Source organism: Protopterus annectens, chromosome 1.part0 (assembly GCF_019279795.1).
Source record: "Protopterus annectens isolate FY-2018-M chromosome 1.part0, PAN1.0, whole genome shotgun sequence".
In the NCBI taxonomy this organism is placed as follows: Eukaryota; Metazoa; Chordata; order Ceratodontiformes; family Protopteridae; genus Protopterus; species Protopterus annectens.
In genome coordinates, this window is record NC_056725.1 from 442,990,906 (window position 1) to 443,015,719 (window position 24,814).

A 24,814-nucleotide genomic window follows, 5' to 3' on the forward strand; every position below is an offset into this window, starting at 1 on the left:
TCTTTCTTTCTTTCTTTCTTTCTTTCTTTCTTTCTTTCTTTCTTTCTTTCTTTCTTTCCCTACTTCAAATGGTTACCAGTCCCCTTTTTAAATGTTAGAGTTTGATTATTTTAGTTTTATATGAAATTCAAGACACTTATTTTGTTTAGAGTTTAAAATGTTACACTATTCATTTTATTAAAAGTTAATCAGTACACACTTTCTGATATCTTGACATACTTGAGTAATGTACCATTAAATATAATACACAATGTAGCAAATGACACTAAAGAGGCATGTTAAGTTACATTTTGGGTTCTTAAAATGGTCCAGTAGTGTATTACTGATAGTATACTTAACATGCAATAGTACCTAGGAAAGGCATGCTATGTTATAAACAAAGTATAAAAATATAGCTTTTTTGCATATATAAAAGTTGCTTTTGGAATTTTATCAAATAATTAAAGTAATATTCACACTTTTACAAGTTCAAGTTAAACCTGGATCACACATAGCTGTCATTCTTTTAATACAAGTTTATATGCTATGTCTCCTTTAAAAATGACAGTCTGTTTTATATTAAACATCTCATACAAATAGTGCTTACTGAATAATGATATGTCATTTCTTTAAATACAATAGCTTTTTAGTGGTTAACATACTTTGAAATGTTTTTGTTGTTTTTTAGTAGTTTGGAAGGGTTTGACAGATTGATATACAATGTAGAGGTGGTTTGGATTCACTTATAAATGTTTTTGTGTGGGTTGTACCTGATGAACTGTTCATTTGCAAACCCTTGTCATGAGGATCAGCTTGAAGCAGCTTAATTAGAGTCATGAGAACTTTTGTGATGCTGCGGGAGTTCTAAAATTCTATAAACTATCCAGGTTGCTTCTTCTTGTATAAAAGTAAATAATCATAATACTTTGACTCATATGCTAAGATGTCAATGAATACAAGTTAGATAATAAGCAGAAGATAGTGAACTACATTCTAAACCACTGTCAGCTATTAAATTATTCTGTATGCTTGCAGTATACCAAAATCATAGTTTATATACTAGACTATAGAATGACACTTCTGATAAAAAAATTAGGATTGTGTTTCTCTGTTATTGTCTCTTTTTAATGATAAAATGTAATATCTCAGAACAATTTATTATGGAAAGTTTGAATCTTAAAAGGGATTTTTTTCAGATGTTTGTTCAGATACTATTATACATAACATTTAGGGGAAATAGGACTGATTCTAACAGCAGTACTAGATTAAAGAGTATCAAATATATAAGGGTAAATATAAATCTTCTATTACATGGTACTCTACACCAGGATTATAGCTAAAATATAAAACCTAGGATTATAGTAATAGTACAAGATATAGTATATAAAGTGAAATTGAAGGAGATCAGAATAAGTAAATATGTATATAGTTAAAGAATATAACTATGAGAAAGAATATAAATATGTCTACAAGGGTGGGAGGTTGACATAGTGGTTTAGGTGTTTACCTTATAGACACAAGGTGCAGAGTTTGATTTTCACATGGAGTAATTGGCTGGACTTGGAATGTCCCTCAATGACAGTTACCTTGCTACTAAGTTATGAACTTATGATTCTAAAATTAACGTTACCCATAGTAAATAAAATAGAAAAATAGAAAATCATCTGACCTATACATTAATAAATATGAAAATAACAAATGATTTCCTTCCTATAGTAGACTAGGGGGGTATTTTAAGGTACAGGGAAACATAATTATATAGATATTCAGTTTAGACAACTTATAATAAAGATTCTGAATACCTGTTTAACTTTTCTTATTCATAATAACTCAATGATGGCCTTTTTTTTAAGAGGATGCATACTAAAAATATGAGACACATGAATATGAACCAGCAGCATGAGCTAAGCATTATTAGCCTAGTGGAGAGTTTGAGAGGTAGTCCGTTCATCTTTATCAACAAACTAGGAATATGATATTCCATGGTCGAATGTTTTAGGGTTATAGCATTAGGTTTTTCTTATATAAAGTATATAATAAATTCTGTATATAAATATGATTTTATTATACCTGTGTTTTTTTCTCTCTCTTATATAAATGTCTGATTTTAAATGCATTTCTATTAATATTAATGGATTAAATAATCCATCAAAGAGGGGAAGTCTGTTCAAATACTTGCAATTGCATAGAGCGCAAATAGCATTTATACAGGAAACACATTTACTAAAGATGTAAATAAACTTTCATTAAAGAATTATTTGTTTTTATCAGGTTCTGGCTTTTGAGCTAAAAGAAGAGGCACACTCATTTTATGGAAGAACTCACTAATAATGTCTAAAATAAAAGATATCTATGTTGATAAAAATAGTACATTAAGCATTGTTATAACTGAATGTAACATATTTGATTCCAGGAGATGGAGCTAAAGGTGCAAAAAATTGCTTAGACACTATAGCCTATTACACGAAAGGTAAATGCATAATGGTTGGTGATTTTAATTTGCATTTTTATTAGCCACATATTCCACTGCAGATAAAAAGCTGAGAATAACATCTTCAGCCAAACATTTAACACATTGTTAAATGTAATATGAGCTAAGGAAAACAAATTCACTTAAATTTACCTATTATTCATGTAGATATGGAACAGAAATAAATATTGATAAAATGTTTGTCAAAAACAATCTATCATATATCAGAGGAGTTGCAATAGATTCATGTCCATTATCGGACCATAATGATATAAACTTTAATATTATTTTAAAAACTGACAACTTAATATATCACAGGAGGCTACCAGCTTACATCATTAAAATAAAAGGCGTCAAGAATTAGTAAAGGTTCATAAATTAGTACAAGGCTAACTGCCCTTGCGAACCATTTTAAGCCTAGACAGTTATCCGATGTGAGATTCAAGCCCTGTACCTTGTATTTGTAAGACAAACACCTTAACCATTAGGCCACCCTCCCAATATGTTAAAGTGGTCAAAAATTTCCTAGAAATAAATGTGAATGGCAAAGTATCCGACATTGTCCTGTGGGATTCATTAAAGGCTTACTTAAATGGAAGAGTTACAAGTTGGTATATTAGTAAAACAAGAGAATGAACAGAGAATTGAATACACTACAGGCCAAAATAGACACACTATAAAGTTAAATCTAAAACCAAATGACATCAGTCAATCTGAACTTAAAAACTTAAATACAAAATATGTTGAAAATCTAAATCATAAAGTTTCAATAAATCTGCATAAAACTTAAACTTCAGGCATATGCAGTAAAGTAAACTTTTTAAGCTTGCATAAACTTGCTCTTAGAAATTATAACACATATAAAAAGGAAGAAGAACAGATATTAAAGGTATTCTTGAGGGCTTTAAAATATTTTATGAAAATATAAAAAAGAATACATATAACCAAAACAATGATGATATAGTTTAATTTTTTCTAAGGGAAAATATAGACAATAGAATAACAAGTGAACAAATAAAAAAAGATAGACCATTCACTTTAACAGAAATAAAAGATCAAATAGAAAAGTAAAAAATAAATAATAAGGTGCTGGGCTTAGATGGTCTTATACCAGAGCTATATAAAATACTACCGGATGATGCAGTTAAAATATTAGACAAGGTCTATAGAGAAATAAAAAACAACTGCTGAAGTCCCCCATCATGGAAATATTCACTTGTGTCACATATTTTAAAACAAGATAAGGATTCTACAAAGTGCTCATCATACAGACCCATTTCAGTTTTAAATGTGGACTATAAGATGTTCACGTCCATTTTAGCTAACAGAATTAATGTACTTATACCTAAATGAATTAACTATGATCAAACTGGGTTTATTTTAAATAGACCAGTACAGGGTAATATAATTAGAATACATACATTAATAGACTATACAAATAAAAATAAAAAAGAACTTTCTATTATTAATCTTGGTTTAGATAAGGCTTTTAACTCACTCAACTGATTGTACCATTACATAATTTCTCACCTGAGTTAATTGCATTAATTTCTAAGTTATACAATAACTCTTGTGCTTATGTTAAAATAGGTTCTTTTTTTCTAATTCCTTTAAACTAAAAAAAGGCACAAAACAAGGCTGTCCATTCTCACCTTTACTTTTTGCATTAGCTATACAACCCTTTGCTAATAGTATTAGATCCAATAAGAGCATTAATGGTATCAGTAAAAGAAGATTTTGAACTAAAGATTCAACTCTTTGCTGATGATATTTTACTAATAATAGGAAATATAGACAATTCATTAGAACATATAATTAGTTCTATGAGTCAGTTTGAAGAAATCATAAACTTAAGATTTAATCATAATACAACATACAACATTTGTTACTTAATAAAAAATAAAAAAAAAATCATACAAAAATATTACAACTTTAATTGGAATAACTGTCAAATGAAATACCTTGGTATAACAATTATATCTAATAGTAATGAAATGATACAAACAAACTTTCAACAGGCTGTTGATAAAATTTTAAGTTTAGTCACAAATTAGAACAAATTGTTCTTTACCATGGGAGAACAATTAATGCTTATAAAGATGGTAATTCTCCCTAAAATATTATTTGTCTTACGATCTTTAGTACTATCTCCACCAAAAAAATTAAAGAAGATAAATAATATTCTACTTAAATTTTTTGTCATCCTAATAAAACAAGAGTTTCCACTAATTGGCACAGAAAAGGTTGGGATAATGGTGGAATAGAATTCCTTGATATTCAATTGTATGCTACTTCAGCAATTGTAAAAGTTATAGAATTGTGGATAAATTAATCTTATGAATCAAAATGGAAATAAATACATCAAGAAATATTATTAGCAAATAAGAAATATATCTCAACCAGTCATAAAGAAATAATCCCTAATAGTTTTACATGGTTATTAACATATTTTTGTGTAAATGGAACTATGCCCTCTTCTCAAATTCCTTATTTAAATAACATCATTTCCTCTTTCCAAATGTTCAACTATTTTAACTATTGTAGTAAAGACTTAATATTCTATATGTTTCCAACTGCATATACAAAGGACTGCTTAGAAACTAATAACTTCAATAAAATGCTAGTATTGAAACAACACAGTAATTTAATTTATTGGCATCAATTCTTAAATGGTACTTATATATATATATATATATATATATATATATATATATATATATATATAGTGGTTATAAAAAGTGTACACACCCCTGTTAAAATGCCAAGTTTTTGTAATATAAAAAATGAGACCACAATAAATCATTTCATGTGACCTATTACCTGTACAATTCAATTGAAAAACAACCAAATCTGTTAGGGGAAAAAATATAAAAAATAAAAAACATACAATTAGCTGGTTACATAAGTGTGCACATCCTTAAACTAATACTTTGTTGAAGCTCCTTTTGTTTTAATTACAGCATTCAGTCTTCTTGGGTAGGAGTCGATCAGCATGGCACATCTTGACTTGACAATATTTGCCCACTCTTCCTTGCAGCAATGCTCCAAATCTGTCAGATTGAAAGAGCATCTCTTGTGCACAGCCCTCTTCAGGTCTTCCCAGAGATTTTCTATTGGATTTAGGTCTAGGCTCTGGCTGGGCCATTCCAAAACTTTAATTTTCTTCTGGTGAAGCCATTCTTTTGTTGATTTGGATGTGTGCTTGGGGTCATTGCCTTGTTGAAAGGTGAAATTCCTCTTCATCTTCATCTTTCTAGCAGATGCCTGAAGGTTTTGGGCCAAACGTGACTGGTATTTGGAAATGTTCATAATTCCCTCTACCTTGACTAAAGCCCCAGTTCCAGCTGAAGAAAAGCAACCCCAAAGCATGATACTGCCACCACCATGTTTCAATGTAGGAATTGTGTTCTTTTGGTGATGCAAAGTGTTGTTTTTGCGCCAAATGTACCTTTTGGAATTGTGGCCAAAAAGTTCAACCTTGGTCTCATCAGACCATAAAACATTTTCCCCCATACATTTGGGAGACTTGATGTATTGTTTTGCAAATTTTAGCCAGGACTGGATGTTTTTCTGTGTAAGGAAATGCTTCTGTCTTTTAACCCTATCCCATAGTCCAGACATATGGAGAATATGGGAGATTGTTGTCACATGTAGTACACAGCCAGTACTTGCCAGAAATTTCTACATCTCCTTCAGTGTTGCTGTAAGTCTCTTGGCAGCCTCCCTGACCAGTTTTTGTCTTGTCTTTCATCAATTTTGGAGGGACATCCAGTTCTTTGCAACGTTAGTGTTGTCCCATATTTTCTCCACTTTTTGATGACTGTCTTCACTGTGTTGCATGGTATAGCCAATGCTGTAGATATTTTTTGTCTCCTTGTTCTGACTGATACCTTTCAACAATGAGATCCCTTTGATGCTTTGCAAGCTTTCTGAGAACCATGGCTTTTGCTGTAGCAGGCAGCTGAGTAAATATCAGGAAAATCCTACTAGGACAGCTGAACTTTATTTGGGGTTAATCAGAGTCTCTTTAATTTATGCCAGGTGTGTACCCTAGAAGACTGAATGCTGTAATTAAATCAAAAGGTGCTTCAAAAAAGTATTAGTTTAAGGGTGTGCACATTTATGCAACTAGCTTATGTACATTTTTTAATTTTTTCCCCCTAACAGATTTGTTTGTTTTTCATATGAATTGTGCAAGTTATAGGTCACCTTAAAGATGGGAAAAGTTCTGAAATGATTTAATTTTTTTATATCACAAAAACCTGGCATTTTAACAGGAATGTGTACACTTTTTATATCCACTGTATGTGTGTGTGTGTGTGTGTGTGTGTGGTGTGTGTGTGTGTGTGTGTGTGTGTGTGTGTGTGTGTGTGTGTGTGTGTGTGTGTGTGTGTGTGTATGTGTATGTGTGTGTGTGTGAATTCACTTCAGAATGTAGAATTTCCAAAACTTTGAATTTCATGTGGTCGAGGCCATATGATCCACGTTTTGAAATCTTAAACCTCTGAAATGAATCCCAAAAAAATACAAAACCACGTTTCTCAACATTTTTGCATGGGGCCAAGCCCCCCCTCCACCTCCCATACCCCAGCTATTTAAATATACCAACTCCAAGATCACACTACAGCAAGAAAAAGGGAAATCTCCCATTCCATGCTGTATCCAAATCTCCGTTCAGAATTTCGAGATTTCAAAACTTTGATCATATGGTCTCAACCATATGAAATTTAGAGTTTTGGAAATTCGACATTCTGAAGGGAACCCATGTGTTTATATACTGTTGAAAATGTAAGGTCCAAATACAATTAAAATTCTGAGAATTGGTTAATTTTACAAATGTTTAGAGACTTTATGAACACAAAGATAAATAACATCTTTAATCTAGATAAGAAATTGTTCTCCAAATTATTGGATTTCTTAATAAATATCAATTATAATGCAATAAAAAATAAATCATATTTGTCAAAATTTAATAAAATTCTTAAGTTAGTGTTCACATATTTAGACAATTTCTCAAAAAATAATAATGAAGACTTCTCTGAAGAATACAAGAAAATAATATTAAAATCTACAGAAAGAACCACATCTTCATTATATTGCAAAATTTCACTTGGAAATTCTTACACAGAGCTTTTGTTACTCCTAACAAAATTACAATTTTGTATAAATTAAATAGAATTAAATGATGGAGATGTGATTCTGAAAAATAGCTGATTGGACACATATGGTATATGAATGTGAAGTCATCCCCCTTTTTGGAAATAAATTAATAACTTCATTCAAGCTGTATGGGCAGATGGATTTAAGCTTCATTCAAGCTGTATGGTCAGATGGATGTAAACAATGTCTTTCAGCTTCTGTTATTAGGGGTCACCACAGCAGATCACCAGTCTGCAGACTGATTGGCAGTGGAGTTTTTATGGTGTAGATTTGCCAGCCCACTGCATAACCTGCAGAGAAGGCACATACACACATGTACCTACTGCATGTCTTTAAAACTCACTCAACTACAGGGAGGATATGCAGACTATGCACAGAAGGTGCCTTAGCCAAAAATCATGAGGGAACAACACTAACCGCTGCACCACCATGGCCAACTACATGGTCAGATGGATGTAATATTTCTAAAACTTTAATTTAATTCTCCAACTCCTGAGATAATTCCAAAAACTCAAGTGCCTCTTCTTTGGTCTATTATTGCTATAACCAGAAAAGTAACTACTAAAAATTAGAAAAGTAACGTTACCCCTCTAGTGTTGAATTTATTAGTATGGCAAAATTGTTTGCAGTACAGAATTGCATACTATAAAGATTAGAACTTATAATATGACACATTCATCTAAATCTTGGTTTAAACTAAAAGACTTGCTTGAAAAATATTAATTGTTGTTATGTAAAACTTTGATGTATTGATCAGTTGTGGACCTATGTAAATAGTTATTTGTTTGCTTTATAATTGATGTGTTTATATGTTGTTTTAAAACCAAGAAAAGGTGCTGACAGGGTTAGAAAAGTATAAGAAAAGTATCAGATTTGTTCTGCATAGAAAGTTCTATCATGGAATTTGGAACTCATGCCTAATATGGAATTTTATAAACAAGCAATCAGGAGATCTTAGCCCAATTAATGCTGTAATGCTCATTTCTAGTTTGTGAGTAGCTGTTGTATATGATTGCAATGGAAAAAGGTAAAAAGAATTATGATTTTTGTAGTTCAAGGAGTTGGGATCTTGATTTCTCCCAGGTATGTATTTTTCTGTGCAAAAAAGGAGATTGTTATTCCCTGCTGGACTGTCTTATATAAAAGTAATTTCCAAATATGTTTTGTAACTCTTTATATTATGCTGTATTAATTAATGATACTCTGTTTAAATTTTGTATATTTGTTGATTGTTTGTATAGTTCTCTTTATTATATTCTTTATGTATTGTAGCAATTTTTCCGGAGCTTTTCTAACTGGGCCTTTGCTGAAAAGGAGCAGTTTTCTACCAGCAGAACTATCCTAGTAAAATGAAATGAACAAATGCAATAAATGATATCTAAATACAGAAATATTAATCACAAATGAAAAAATCCAATAGCATTTGAAGGAAAAAAGAAAAATAAAATAAAATAAAAAAGCAGTAATACCCATAAAACATGTAAGCTGTTTGTGACTGACAGAGATGCAAAAAAAAAAAAAAAAACAGGTAGGATATGTCTGGAAGAATCAGAGAATCAGATGCAGAAATTATTACTAATAGGAGATTCAATATTTAAGTGATCAGATGCTGTCAGCTCTGGGAAAAATAAGTTTTTCTGGCTGACAGCATGCTTGCTATACAAGTTGGAAAAATATGTACAAAAACAGCTGTTAAAACACTTAAAGGAACTATCATGTAAAAACAGTAGTCTTTCATGTAGCCAGCTACTTTTATAACTTATTTTATTACAGAATTGTTCTACTCTGTTTGGAAGTACTCATTAGTGGTTAAAATGATATATAAGACTTGTATCAGTTTAGTAAATGCAGTGAGTCCACAGAATACCGGATAGTCTCACATTAGACAAAGGTACACCATACAACAAAAATGGAATTTAAAAATAGTTGAACATGAGTGTAAGCTTAAACATAAAATACATGTCCACTACATTATAAAAGACAGAACAAAAGAACTATACAGGCTATGAAGAATCAGATAAAATAGAACACTAAGAAGAGCTACAAAGTAATGTTACCTGTACAAGGGGCAAGAAAGACTTGGTGGTAATAAAAGATCTGTACGTTTACTTTCTGCATCAACAACAATGCCTAAATGTATAACACATTATCTAGCTAGGTTGTTGTGTCTTACATTATCTAGCTAGGTATTTTTCTTAATACTTATTGATTTTTGTCCAACAGTAGCATGCCTAGTAAAGGAATGCCCACTTGATTCTTTGGACATAGTCAGCAGTATCTCCATTGTACACAACAAATATCTGATTATTTATAATAATCCCCATCACAAAACAATATTGTCTGTCCCTTCACTAGTTTAATTTATCAACCCCCCCATATTTCATCTTTAAATTGTATTCCATCTCTGTAGTACAGGTTACTTTTCCTTTCTACACAGAAAGGATTGAAACCAATAGATAAATAGTAGTCAGGTCAGATCCAATACTTTTCAAATCTAATATTCCCAGAAATTAAATGCACTGAAACTACCCCATCCAGCGCACAGGACTAGCTCTAACTTTACTGGTCTTACCCTCACATTTCTTAAACTAAATGTTAAAAAAAAAACTAGTGCAATATATATGTCAGCAATATAACTTTCCTGATGTCATTATAACTTATCTGATATCAGATTCTTTAATAATTGTTTTCATTACAACAATATTACAGCCTGCTCCATTTGCCCTTGCTATACTTGGGCACATTCTACTCCCTCACCAAGCCCCCAATTCCCACCCATCCCGCCTACTCAGCATTTATATACACTAGACTCCTCAACTGAAGGCATCCAGTCAATCCCAATTAACAACTCTTAAGCTCAACTAAACACTCCAAACTACTCAACATTCCTCCACACTCCACTATTGGCAACCTATATCCTATACCCTATACTGTATCTGCATCTGTCATCATATTGCTAGTATGTCACTGCTAACACATGTTCTCAAAATGCTACATAACCACATACTCTGTTACTATCCCTATAGCTCTATTTTCCCAGCTGACCAGTTATCACATCACTCTACTGATCATACATACTACTTCTGCCAGGCACACATACAAAAAAAGACCACTTGTCAAAATCCTCACTCTATATATCACCCCACCTGCATATCAAGCAACTTATTCTGACTTTTTTTCCAATACAGATATCTCAAGCCAATAAAAAAATAAAGTTTCTATCACAAAAACTAACAATTAAGTGGTTATACACTTCTATTTATATATATATATATATATATATATATATATATATATATATATATATATATATATATTTTTTTTTTTAACACAAACAGTCAGTGGGTTAAATCCACCCAAACCCAGCCTATGTATCATACAACTGACTCCACAACGAATTCACCACTAAGTATCTTACCAAATATTCTACAAATGATCTCCAAATCCAACATCCTCATCATAAACATGAATCTAAGAAATGTGTGTAACAAAATACATGATTTTCGTATTTACTTAGCTACTTATTCCTCAGACATAGTTGTTGCTATGGAAATCTGGTTAAAAAAAGGAAAGTGATAATGATGTCACTCTGGGTTATAACATAATCAATATTAATAGATGAAATGAAAGAGCAGGCATCGCTGCTGTCTTTGCAAAAACTGCATCAATATCACACACTTCCACCAAGAGACACCCAAATTTGGTAATGTCAAATTGCTACCAACACTCCTCAGAATAAATCCCAGAAAATCAATTTGCATCTCTGCCACCTTATATTTCACTAAATTCTTCTATTTATTATCCTCCAATATACGTGATGAAACTATAATACTGGGTGACCTTAACACAGACTAGCAACACATAAACAATAACATTTCTACTGAAGGTATTAAACTATATGGCTTTACCCTTACCTGCACCAAAGAGTCAAGAAAAACACTAACAGGCACTCAACCCTAGATAGGATTCTTTCTAAAAAAACTAATAATTTTGACATTTACTGCATATGTTAAGTAATCAACTACCTACTTATGCAGCCAGAAGTTACCAAAACCAAAACAAATTATGTACATTAATGCTACAAAAGTCAGTAAAGAAACATTTAACAATGTTCTAAAATAGTACAATTAGATCATATTATAATCTGTGCCATTAGATAGTGCAGTCCCTCACGTAACAACATGTTCCTACAGACTCTTAATAATCTAACTTTACTTCATCATAAAAGAGTTAAATTTATCCCAGCAACTTGGCTAACTAAGGAAATAAAATTGTACATTCTTAACCAACAAGGCATGAAAGGACTGGTGCCAGAATAGAATTTGAGCCTCATTTCAGATTTTTAGATAACTTAGAAGCGTCAAAACATACCACATTAAGTTCAAAAACAAAACCTGCATACCAGCCTTCAACTCCAACACCAAACAATCCAAAACTATTCTGGTCAACCCTTAATAATCTTCAGCCCAGGACAAACCACTACACCCTCTCCACTGACTAGCAATACAACAGATCCACCTACCTCACAATTTAACTCCTACTTTGCTCAAGCAACACAGTCATTAACCAACAATAAGGCTAGTACACCCCTCACACTAATATGTATTGATCCTAACTAGGCATCCACAGCTATCTGACTTTAGCCCTGTAACCAGTTCTACCATAAAACAGCTTCTATTCAAGTTAAAGCCAACCAATTTAGTCCCTGGTCAGCTAAAAGCTGATTGCCTACAACTTGCTGCTGACACTAGCTTTTCCAGTCTCAATTCTAATAAATCGATCCCTATCAGAAAAATACATTCCACTTACCTGGAAACAATTCTACATTATAACATTACACAAAGAAGGTCCATTAATGCATTTAAATAACTACAGGCCAATTGCTATCCTATCACCACTGTCAAAAATTCAGCTGAAATGCTTTCACTCTCAACTGACACACTTCCTCTAATACCTAATATAGATTGAGACCTGACCTTAGCACAACAACTGCACTTGTAAACTTCACCAGCACCATAAGCCAGTATAGAAACAATGGCAAACTTGTGTCTACTCTTTCTTTTAGACATAGCAAAGGCATTTGTCAGCATGTCACACTAAAACATTTTCATACAACTTGCATCTGTTGGTCTCTTCCCATCCCTCATGCTCATGGATCATTAGCTACCTCTCTCAAAGTGAACAAGCCATTGAATGGCAACAAACCTTCTCATCATTTCTACCAGCAACAATTGTAGTCCTACAGGGATCTATACTTGTACCCCTTCTCTTTAAAATTTAAATTAATAAGCTTCATACCACCACCCACTTAGCCTATACTGTACAATACAATGGCAACTCAGCTTTAATAAGCGCAGACTTTTCCTCATCCAGACTCCAAGAAAGCACCCAAACTTATTTCTCCACAGCAGCTGTTTGTCTAATAAATTACAACTTACCACTGAATCCTAAGAAAACAAAGTTGATGTTTTCAAACCCCAAACCTTATTTCAGTCATAAACAATCACACCACCAAAATTGAAATTATAACCCAAACCAAACTTCTAGTCATAATAATCAATGACAATAGGAGCAGTTTGTTATGCCAGCTGATGGGCTGCAGCCCTTAAAAAAATACATTTTAGTTAAGCATTCCATACCAGGTGCCTTCATCTGCTAGTACCACAGAACTTGGAAACTGGAATCTGGGCAAACATAAAAAAAAATATAAACACTCAGAGATCATTGTGGTTTTAACCACACAAATTTAATGGTGCACCAGGCTTTTAGAGTCAGCAGCCTGTCATGTGGTCATAACTTGTCTGCGTACGTGATAAGGCTGCTGATGTAAACAAGAAAGTAAAACATAAAGCCAAAAGGTTCCCACCCCACTCACTTTTGCTTGTAAATTATGCAAGTTACCAAGACTAAAACTAATAACATACTCAAGAAATCAAGAGTGTGTGTGTGTAAATGTGTGTGTGTGTGTGTGTGTGTGTGTGTGTGTGTGTGTGTGTGTGTGTGTGTGTGTGTGTGTGTGTGTGTGTGTGTATGTTGTATGTGCGCGCATGTGTGTTTGTGTATGTTTGTCTGTATGTGGGGGGATGTGGTGAATGATTTTAATCAACAGAGTTCACTGCTGTATTTATTTGGACAAAATCATTTATTTTGGAGTGCCAGAAATGTTGAATCTAGAAACACTGAACCTCTTTTTCTGTATGTACTGTGGTTTACATTAAGGTAAGTGGAATTTTGTCCTATTTCCAAAACTTACAGATGTATTGAAGGTTTCTACCTTGCTGGTCAGGTTTAGTGTAAGGGCTAGGGAAAGGGACATGCTTAGTGTTTTTCTAAATGTATGTGTGTGTGTGTGTGTGTGTGTGTGTGTGTGTGTGTGTGTGTGTGTGTGTGTGTGTGTGTGTGTGTGTGTGTGTGTGTTAATGCAGTAGTTTTTTTTTTCTTTGTTTCGTTATGGATTTTGTAATATAGTAGATGGGAAAGGCTTAAATCTGCTAGGGAAGTGTCCCAAGACAATGGAAACAAGCGGAGTCAAGGCACAGCCTACAGCTGAGCCTGTCTTGAAAAACCCTTGCAGAAAAAACTGATATAATTTGTAACTGCTTTGCAGTATAGGGGGGGATCACCACATTTTTTAGTCAGTATGTGAGAATGGAGATCCTCACATAATGTCCTTTAGAGACAGTCTCGGTATACCAGACACAGGGCATAGAATTTCTGGAACAGGAGGGCCACTGTGGATGGAAAGTTCACTGGGAGTTGATAGTAAACTGAAAAACATCTTCAATAACACTGAATAATTGGACAAGCAAAATAAGGCTGAAGCACTAGTGAGTTCCTGAAATATTACAGTTAGAAAACCATTGAAAGGACTGTGATAAGCCTTTGTATAGTTATTTACTTATTGACATTTGTTTGTTGGGAAAGTCCAATTGGGCACATGTGCCCTTTTTTCAGCAAAGACCCAGGGAGAAAAGCTCCAGGGTATCATACTATGTATATGTATCAGGTGCGGTGAATTTCTAGTGCAATTTCTGTTTGAGGAAATGAGCTTGAAGAAAAGCCAACTCTGTTTTAAGTTTGTTTATGGAAAAGCCAAGTGATTTATGTCTGAAGCATTGCACGTAATATGTAGATATATGGTTAAAATGCTTATTCTGTGTGTGCTAATTGTCTCCACCTTTGGTGCTGGAAAATCAGAAGGCTGTGGGTTCTATTTCTACTCCAGGTGATTGGATTGCTGACACTGTAGTGCAGCATTGGGAGGGTTCTGCACTATTGTGTGTGTCATTAAACTGAGGTTCCATCAGTTTGAGTTGGTGGTAGCTCAGGTGGATGTAAAAGATCCCAAGGCATTGTTTCTTCTTTCATAAATACTTTGAGTATTCTTGGAGCTTGTATCATTCTTGGTTTGCACTTTTAACTAACCTCAAATTAACAACCAGATCACCAGTTTATTTCTGCAGTCTGCAGCTGTTTTTCTTTCTTTCTATTTTTCAGATGGGTACCCACAATAGGCAGTTGAATAAAAAAAGAAAGGAAGAAAAATGCTTCTACTAAGTAAAACTGGTAATGAACAAACCAGTTTGAATTAATATATGTCTTACTTTTTTTCCTGGCAGGTTCAACCAGATTAAAATTACATATTAAATGTGGAAGGAGACACTTTATTGATAGTTGGGGGGATTAAGGATGGTTTTCCCAGAAATAGCCTTATGAGTGCTTCAATTTATATATAAATGTCAGATTCTTTTAGGAGCTGTTCCGGGGGCTGTTTGTATGTTATTTTGTCTAATATTCTGGCAAGGCTGCCAGGATCAACCACATACTAAAGCACTAGGCAGTCTATTTGGGGAGAGGGCTTTTTGTGGGTAAAAGGTTTTTAGCAATGGCTGGGCAGTGTGTTTTGAGGGCTGTTTGTAGATGATTTTTCCCCTAAAATATCCTGGCAGGGTCAACTGTATACCAGGTAGGCACTAGGCAGTGTTTTTTTTTTAATTTAATAGGTTTTGATTACACCCTTTCTTTTCTTTTCTTTTCTTTTCTTTTCTTTTTTGTTTTCTTTTTCTTAATTCTGGCAGCATCTAACCACACACTTTAAGTAGATAAATAGATTGTAAGTGAATTAGTAGTTCTTCAAGTAGACCATAGTATCCAAGTAATATGTATATGTGTGTGTGTGTGTGTGTGTGTGTGTGTGTGTATGTATGTGTTTTGTGTGTGTGTGTGTGTGTGTGTGTGTGTGTGTGTGTGTGTGTGTGTGTGTGTGTGTGTGTGTGTGTGTGCGTGTGTGTGTGTGTGTGTGTGTGTGTGTGTGTGTGTGTGTGTGTGTGTGTGTGTGTGTGTGTGTGTGTGTGTGTGTGTGTGTGTGAGAGTGACTGTCCTGTTACATATGGACATCTTATGCAGCATTTCCTTCTGTGACTTATTCTCTCGGAGTACAGTTATAGGCTCTGCCTCTCGCATAATCATGAACTGGATAAATCAGAATTAAAGAATAAATAAATAAATAAATGTATGCCACCCTAGAATAAGCTATGCAAGTAAGAAGAAAATAAAGAATTTTCCTCAATACTAATCATCTGCATACTAGCCACATTGCATCCGAGCTTAGGTCATCACATTAGGTTTCAGAGGTATTTCTTCAGAGAATATAATGTTTTACAGTCCATGCGCATACAGGCACTGGCAGAAGCAATAAGAGAGGTATGAGATGTCATCATAACCTTTCAAATTTCTTAAGTAGATTATGTAGAGAAACCAATGGAAGACAGAGATAGTTATCTTATCCACACTGGTGCTCATCTGAGTGTCTTTGGTATCAAGAGAGAGCTTGATGAAAGACCAGTTGGCTAAGAAAAGAAAGACATTCAGTTTAAGAGCCAGAATTTTTGAGTGTGTGGTTTTCCAGAAGAGCACAAAGGTGGGAACTCGCAGTTCCTCTCTTCTTGTGTATCACCATTGCTGAAGGACCCTAGACTGGAATAACTGCAAACACAAAGGGTGCATAGAGCCTTACACATTAATTGCAAATATTGTAAAAATAAGCTGACATTAATTATAGTCTGCTGAATCCATTATTTGAAAAACATATTGAAATTAGAATAGGCAATGGTGCAGGTAAAGTGCAACATATTAGTAAAGTGATTTGATTCTGAATATTGGGTAAATGGTTAAGTGCAAACTAATTTAACTCAAAGAGCAGAATCGTAATAAAATGAATGTTTGGCTGGATTATACTGATTTTATACTGGGGGGGCAGGGAGAAGCAGTTTCTTCACATCCAGGTGAAACTGCTCTACTGCACAAATGTTGCTTCAGCCAGACCTACTCTGGATAAGGTACACTGTCCTAAAGCATGAAACAAGACCTCTCATACTAACCAAGAAGAAATGATGTGGTGTCAGAATAGATACTTCCAAGCCTGACCTGCTGCATGATGTTGACCTTACTTTTATTTTGAACATTTGGCTTATTAACAACATTAATGCCTACCCGGTAGCTGCTATTTCACATATAAGTCTGTATAACACAGTGCTGCAGATGGAGAAGGACTGGGCATGGTATCACTGTCTGGGGTGGCTAAGCTATGTGAGTTTGCTGCTCGTTTTTTTTTTTTTTTCACTGACGAGTTTGCCACTATCTGACTTGCATTTCTGACATCTTACCCCAGGAAATGCATAGGTGTTGCTGAATTTTATTGTTCTGTCATCTGGATGATGTTTGACATTATGGATTATGATGAGTTCTTGACTGTGATCTTCTGCATGCTGCCTATGACCTGCAGATTAGACACTTCTCCATCAAGTCTGGTCAATGTCATTGCTCCAGGGAAATGTCAGGTTTTGTTTTCCTCACTGAGGTCTGGAGATTGTTCTTCAACCTTAAAGGAGGATCTTGTCATATTTTATCCCTAAGAAGCCATCTTTGGGTTCCAATTTACTTCACATATATCACCTTCTTCCCAATCTTCTTTTCCTGGGCAAGGTTATAAATAAGGCCAACCACATGCAATTTCATTCTTGTCTTCCGGTTGTGGGCTCACAGACTCATTTCAATATGTAAATTTGTAGAAGCAATACCACTGAAGTGGCTCTGGTTAGAGAGGTTAATGGCCTCCCAATGTCTAGAGACCAGCAGGACTATTTAGTTCTGGTCTTCCTGGATTTCTAAGCTGTAGTCAATACAACAGACAACAGCACTCAACAGCACTCTGATTGCCTAAGAACCTACCATGCTATTCATTCCACAACATTAGAGTGGCTTATCTGTTACCTCTCTGACAATACTGACAAGGTATATTTAAGCATGTCCACCACTTTCCTGACCTCCTTGATTATGAAGTTCCATAGGGCTCAGTCTTAGGCTCTCTCTTAATTACAGTGTGCATGATACCTTTCAGGGTATCATAATGGATAGGTGCCTACTATATCATTGCCCTGCTGATAACATTCATTATTACTTCTCCTTTCCTCAAGTCTATATGGTAAGTAGGTATTTCCTTGTTAATGACCTGTAGGTTATTTATTCATAGTTTGGCCATTATCAGTTGAAGTTTAGAGCATCCAGAATGAGGCCATGGGGTTCATCCTGCCTTGAAAGTCTTCAGCTCCCTTCCTCCTTAACTACATTATTTATTGAGAAAATAAGCTTGAATGTGTGTACAGAATTGGAAGTTAGGTGCGATATTGTACTGTCTGACACTTCAGGGTCAGGTTTCTGCTGTTGTTAGATAGATCTACCTGTTCCTTTAAGAATTATCTCCATGATTGAGCATCTGTTGCAGCAAGCTGATGTCTTGCTAGTTATGCATGTCATGGTCTCTTCTCATTTGGATTACTACAATGCCTTTTAAGTAGAATTCCTCCACACTGAGTTTGTGAATTACAGCTGGCACAGGTTTCCATGGCCAAGTTACTTACTGGTAGCTTATGGCATCAAGACATTATACCTGTGTTGTGCAGTTTCATTTACATAATATAATTGTTTTTAAAATATACTGGTGTTGGCCTACTTGTCCATACAAGACTTGGGTCCTCTTACCTTAAGGAGATAGTAGTGCTATATTGTTTGTCTTGGGTTTTGTGCTCATATTTCCATGAACTGTTGTTTGTTCCCCCAGATCTGCTTACAAACAGCTATCATTTCTACCTTTTCATGCTCCACACCTGGGGAATTTACTGCCTAGGTGGCTTTGAGAGTGCTTACCTTGGACTCTTCCACAGATCTCTCGACACACATTTATTTCAGCATCTGATAGAGTGGGATGACCTGTTTTATCTTGATTCTTCATTTATTAATGCCTGATACTGGAACATTTTAATGACATCTGAATTTTATTTCTAAACTTCCTTGTTATATTTGCTTTAGTTTGTTTTGATGTTGTAATAAGACCTTTTTTATCTTGTTTCATTTTATGTTACCTTATTTGATTTATGTTTTATTGTTGTCACTGTGTTGTTAATAATACATCAAATTAAGCTGAAACTGAGGTTAAATCCTACTTCAACTAGTAGGCCAGAAAGTGGAAGAGTGGTCAGGATGAGGAAGAGGAGTGATGAGGCAGTGTCTGTCCCTTGGTTATGGGCAGGTGAAAGTTGCATGTCCAGGGCATACTTCTTATAACAAAATACCTAGTAGAGACTGAAGACCACAAAGAAATCCTCTCATCTGGGGCAAGGTGTTCATTGGGCATTATATCCTAGAACTACAGGAAATGCCCTAATTAAGGATCACTTCATGCCAAATCCTAAGCATACACCAAGTAATGATGAGGGAGAATGGTTAGGGCTTAAAGATGAAGGATTCCTTGAAACTCCAGATTACTTAATGAATAGATAATGGCACTAACTGGCACACAAATGCCTGGTCTCTTAACCCGCGTAACAATAAATCCATAATAAGGCTTACACCTCTTGGGGAAATTAATGGTCCAGTTGAGTGGAAAAGAGAACATGATTGTGACTGCAGAAGTAAAACCAACCAACTAATCAACAAGATAATCAATCAATAGATGTAAATGAAGTAAAATCCAAGAAGTAGTTACTTGCTGCAAGTGGTTTTGCACCCCCCAAACACGCACACGCAAACACACTTATGTATGAGCCCACAAAATTCAAAAAAAAAGGGAAAGATGTAACAACACATCCCTAAACCTGACAGCTACCAGAGTACACAAAATAAATTATAAACAGCACAGCTCTTTCAAGAAATCCACAACAAAATGCATAAAGTTAAATAACTAGTGCTTGTATAAGGAAACAATATAACCCTTTTTTCAAAATAATCTCAAGAGAATCAGAAATATTTTTTTCTTCTCTCAGTACTCTTATTTAATTTTGCAAACATCAGTTAAATTGATTCGGATATTTTATATCTGTTTACATATCTGTATTTTTGTGCATATGTATGGGAAGTTTATTTAGGTGGAGTTGACATTTCAAAAGGTAAATTAATTATCTGAAATTTTTGAACAACGTGAATATTAGGGGATCTTGCTACAGAGTTTGGGAATCTAACAGATAAAAAAATTACAATTTCAGCTAAAAAAAATCAGGAGAATCTTAAGTAAATCAGAGAAAACAAGAAACACTTTTTGGAAAAAGTAGTAGATGGTGAAACCAGACAAATGTAGAAAAACATCTTAATTTTGGAATATCTAAACAACTAGACAGTCAATAAGACCCTAATTCTACAGTCCAAAAAACAAATATGAAGGTCCTTGGCATACCAGAGGAATAGAAGGTCCCACTGTACAAATTTCACCAGTTGCTGCAGAGAACTCAAGAGGAAAATGTACAGACATCAGTTTGCACACAACAAAGACACATTTAAGTTTCAGACAGTCATAAGAACCACAAGGAAGCAGTGATTTCTAAATACAATAATATTAGCAGTAGTAGATTTCCCCAGAAAAACAATTGAAACCAGGAGGAATATGTAACAGTAAGCTGTCTTCTATGGAAAAACAATGTTAGATCGTACTTTATTTTTCCAACAGTACTCGGAGAAGTCTGGCAAGGTATTTAGTGACTCTTCATGTGCAGAGGAAAAACTGGAAATAAAGGCTGTGGGCCCAATAGGATGAATCGAAAAGTGGGCTATGGATGGAACAAGGCCTCATTCTTGTTGTCCAGGAAAATAATAATGACTACCAAGACTGTTATATATGATGTTACTTTTTGTCAGATTTCTTTTTGTCTGTTTCCTTGTTTGTATATCCCACTCTTATTTACATTTAATTTTGTAAAGTATATTAGTAAATGACACCAATCGTTAAGTGGGACCCAGATTTCCTGTGGTTATTTCAAGCAATATAAATGGTGCAAGATACATTAAAAAACTAAATTTGGTCTTATTGCCTGGCTCCATGGTTCAGAAGGATTGAGTCCTTACTACAACTCAGGTAAATGGGGTTTGATTACCACCCATTGCACTGAAGATGCCAGACAGGGAGGAAGAAGAGTGAAGGGGCATAACCCAATTACCTCTCTCAGGGGGGAGGGAAGTCCAATTTCTCCAGCAGAGACAGGAAAACCACTTTCCAAGCTTGAGAGCAGGGGCATGGGGGTGGCTTACTGAGAATGTCTCTTGCAAAAGTGAGAGACAACCAGTGCAGTAAGTCCGTTGCACATATCCTTTCAGCTCTGCAAGCCAGGTTTCCATTAGAGAATGTAGGACTGAGACAGAAACCTTCAAATCACCCATAATCATTGTCTGAATAATGGCCCCAACCAGTCGACCCTTGGCCCAGTGATGGTGAATGACTAGGCCAACTGGCCAGGAGAGGGCTGATAGTTTGTAGGCAGTGGAGTCAAAGGGCATTAAAGAAATGGCCGTGCCATTTTTCATAATTTAGAGGCAGATATAACTTTCATGTAGGAGGTAGATGAAGAGGATGAAGATGCATTGAAATGCAATAAGAAATGTATCAATAAATTCAGGCACATCCCCCTGGGATGTGAGACTTATTAAGGATTGTGGCAAAAATATTTGTGCCATAAACATATATAAAGGGCTTTCAGGAGTGTCCTGAGGAGAGTCCTATTGATTAATATTCTCTAGGATGGAATTTCAGTATATGATCACTTCAGTGACTTAACAACTTTATCTGAAGAGTTTCACAGTGTTGAAGATGCCATGGTAATGATATTAAGAGACTGGATTGTTATATGAAATTTAGAACTTGATAGAGATTCCTCTTTATGGGGTGCAGGGAGGTGATACTGGGAGAAATTAGAAAATATTACACGACTGGATGTCACAAGATTTTAAAGACATATGGAGACTTGGGAATCCTGAGTGGAAAATGTTCCCTTATAGGGCATATGTAGGCAGATTTATTAGAATAGACTAAAGATTAGTCATATTATTTAACAGCTTTGCAAGTAACAGAAAAAGATTTGGATTGTCATCTATCAGATCACCAGGTTTGTTTTTTAAGCACATGCATGTTTCTTTAATGACAGAATTTACCAGAAGATCTAATCTTGCAAATTAAAGAAAGCAAAGCCTGACTCAATACATCTTGGGTATTTAAACCTAAACTGCTTCCCTCATTTTTTGCTCAGAATCATTGGAAATGTTTCTATTTAATGAAATCTGAAAATGGAGTAAAATTCATGATGACTGAAAGATTTTTCAACCTGACAAAATAGACAGGAATTTATAAACATTTTTCTCACATACAGGTTACTTATAAATAATATCTCCCACTACAGAAATATTTAATAGTAAATAAACAATATTTATGGTCTCAAAATATTAAAGCATGTAGAAAGTGCAGAGAGGAAATCTTTCCAGTTTTTGGCAGACAAAAGTCGTATAACATTTGCAAATCAGATGAGAAAAAATACCTGGACTAATATAGATTTCTTTTGTGATAAAACAGAGCAATCAATATATTTAAGGGGTTGAATAGACAAATGTGTTAAAAATCATATTTTTTAAGGTAGAATCACAAAGCAGGAGAATAATCAGAATAAACTTTTAAATTGGATAGAAGAATTCAGTAAGATATTTATTTTATATTAATTTATTATGAAAGAAATTAACGTAATACATCAGTCCTTTGCAAAAGCAAAATGTACAGCATGAGATGGGTTTCTGTTAGAAGTGTATTTCATTTTCCAAGATCATTTGCTACCTAAGTTAGTAAAACTATCTAATTTACTGATGATTCTACTTTTTTAATTTCTCTGAAACTATGACTAAAGCAAGAGTGGCATTTTTAAAGAAAGGAGACATCTCCTTATCTGATATAGCGGGAAGGTGAGTCATACCGTGGAGGGGGCATCACCTGCACAAGCTGAACACTGTACGCATCACTAGCATGATCTGAAGAAGCACCACTATGATCTTTTTTTGCCAATGGGAAGAGGATGCTATGGAAAATTCTGCAGAGTTTTACAGTAAGGGCTCCTGACAGGTCCAATCTCTTGTGTTTTAGTCTTAACTGCTTAGCCGTGTGCAGGGCATTTGATTCACAGACTTTTCATTTACCTTGGTTTTCCAACTGCAGGAATGATTGATGGTAAAAGGTTGGCATGTTAAAGTCATATGGAAAGGCTGTCTCGGTGAATGAGTTTGTATGTATGGTTGATATTATAGCCGAATATATTTTTGATACTTCCAGGATTTACTATTGTTGGAATATTGCTAGTAGTGGACACCATTCCTACCTTGTTCAATGCCTCCTGAGACATGTACATTGTATATACATTCAGACTGATATAAACTCCTACGCAGTCTATCTCTAGAGAGTGTCTACATTTTCAGGGCACTGATGATTACTAGCCTGTCTGTGATTGTCCCTCCAGCATACTATGTGCCATACTCTACATTACACCTGTGTGTGTGTTTGCCACCTACTTTGGTATATCCGTTGCTATTGCCCAACCATATAGGTTCATAGGTTCATAGATTAGTACTAGGCTAACGGCCCTTGCGAGCCATTTTTAAGCCTAGCCAATTACCCCTTGTGAGACTCAAACCCTGCACCTTGTGTTTGTAAGGCAAACACTTTAATCATTAGGCCACCCTCCCAACCCAGTTTAACACATGCACTGTCCCATTAACACCCTTTACTAGTGCCATTTACACCCTGGGTATGTCTCAAAGGAGTGTACTCCACCGTATATACTGGTTGACAAATTTCCTATTACCTGAGTGTCAATATCTGTATGTGCTCCACATTTATGCCACTGGTTTGTCTTATTTGACTGTATTCCCACTGCATGATCCACATGCTGCCTGCAGGCCAGTCTTTGTGAAGTGAGTTCTGACATCTCTTTGTAAGTATCTTAGCCACACAACACAGCAACTGAGGTATTTCAGTCTACCTCCCATGCCCTCTTTGGTCACTGATAGTACCACATGCACTATTCTCCCCATATAGACAGAGGAGGACCGTTTAGACATCATAGGTTTATAGGTTCATAGGTAGGTACTAGGCTATTGACCCTAGGGCCTATATAAGCCTAGCCAAAAAGGTACTCTGCATTTCACCACCCAAGAAAATTATTTTTCTGTGCCCCTGTCGAGCAGAGCCACAGAAGTGATCCCGGGGTGAATTTCCTATCTTCCATCCAATCATCAAGATTTTTCTTGAAGAGTGCTAATGAGGTGCTTTCTTTGATATAGATAGAGAGTTTGTTCTAGAGTATGGGGAGTCTCTGGGACAGGAATCTATCCCTCCACCATGTTCTGTTTATTGTGGTGACAAGGTTTAGATCCCTAGAGTGTGTAGCTCAGAGGGATTGGGATTTCTTTAAGTGGAGCATGTCCAACAGCTCTGGGTTTGACATAGCTTTGTATGTTAAATAACCACAGATTCCAGGTCACAGATAGGAACGAAAACGGTGGTATAAGTGCATCCAGTAAGTGTCAGCAATGGACAGTATCAAAGTCTATATATCACAAAGTCTCAGTTAGCGTATAAAACAAAGCATCTGTAAATATATTGGCATTAAATAAATAAAAATAAATTCTGATAGATTCAAATAAGAGAGACAAAGACAAATGATAAAAATCATTGGCGTCAACCTAGTCTGTTAAAAGCTTAAGGTGACTAAATATATAAACCACCTATTTATATATGTTTTATAGGTGGTTTATATATTTAGTCACCTTAAGCTTTTAACAGACTAAGTTGACGCCAATGATTTTTATCATTTGTCTCTCTTATTTGAATCTATTAGAATTTATTTT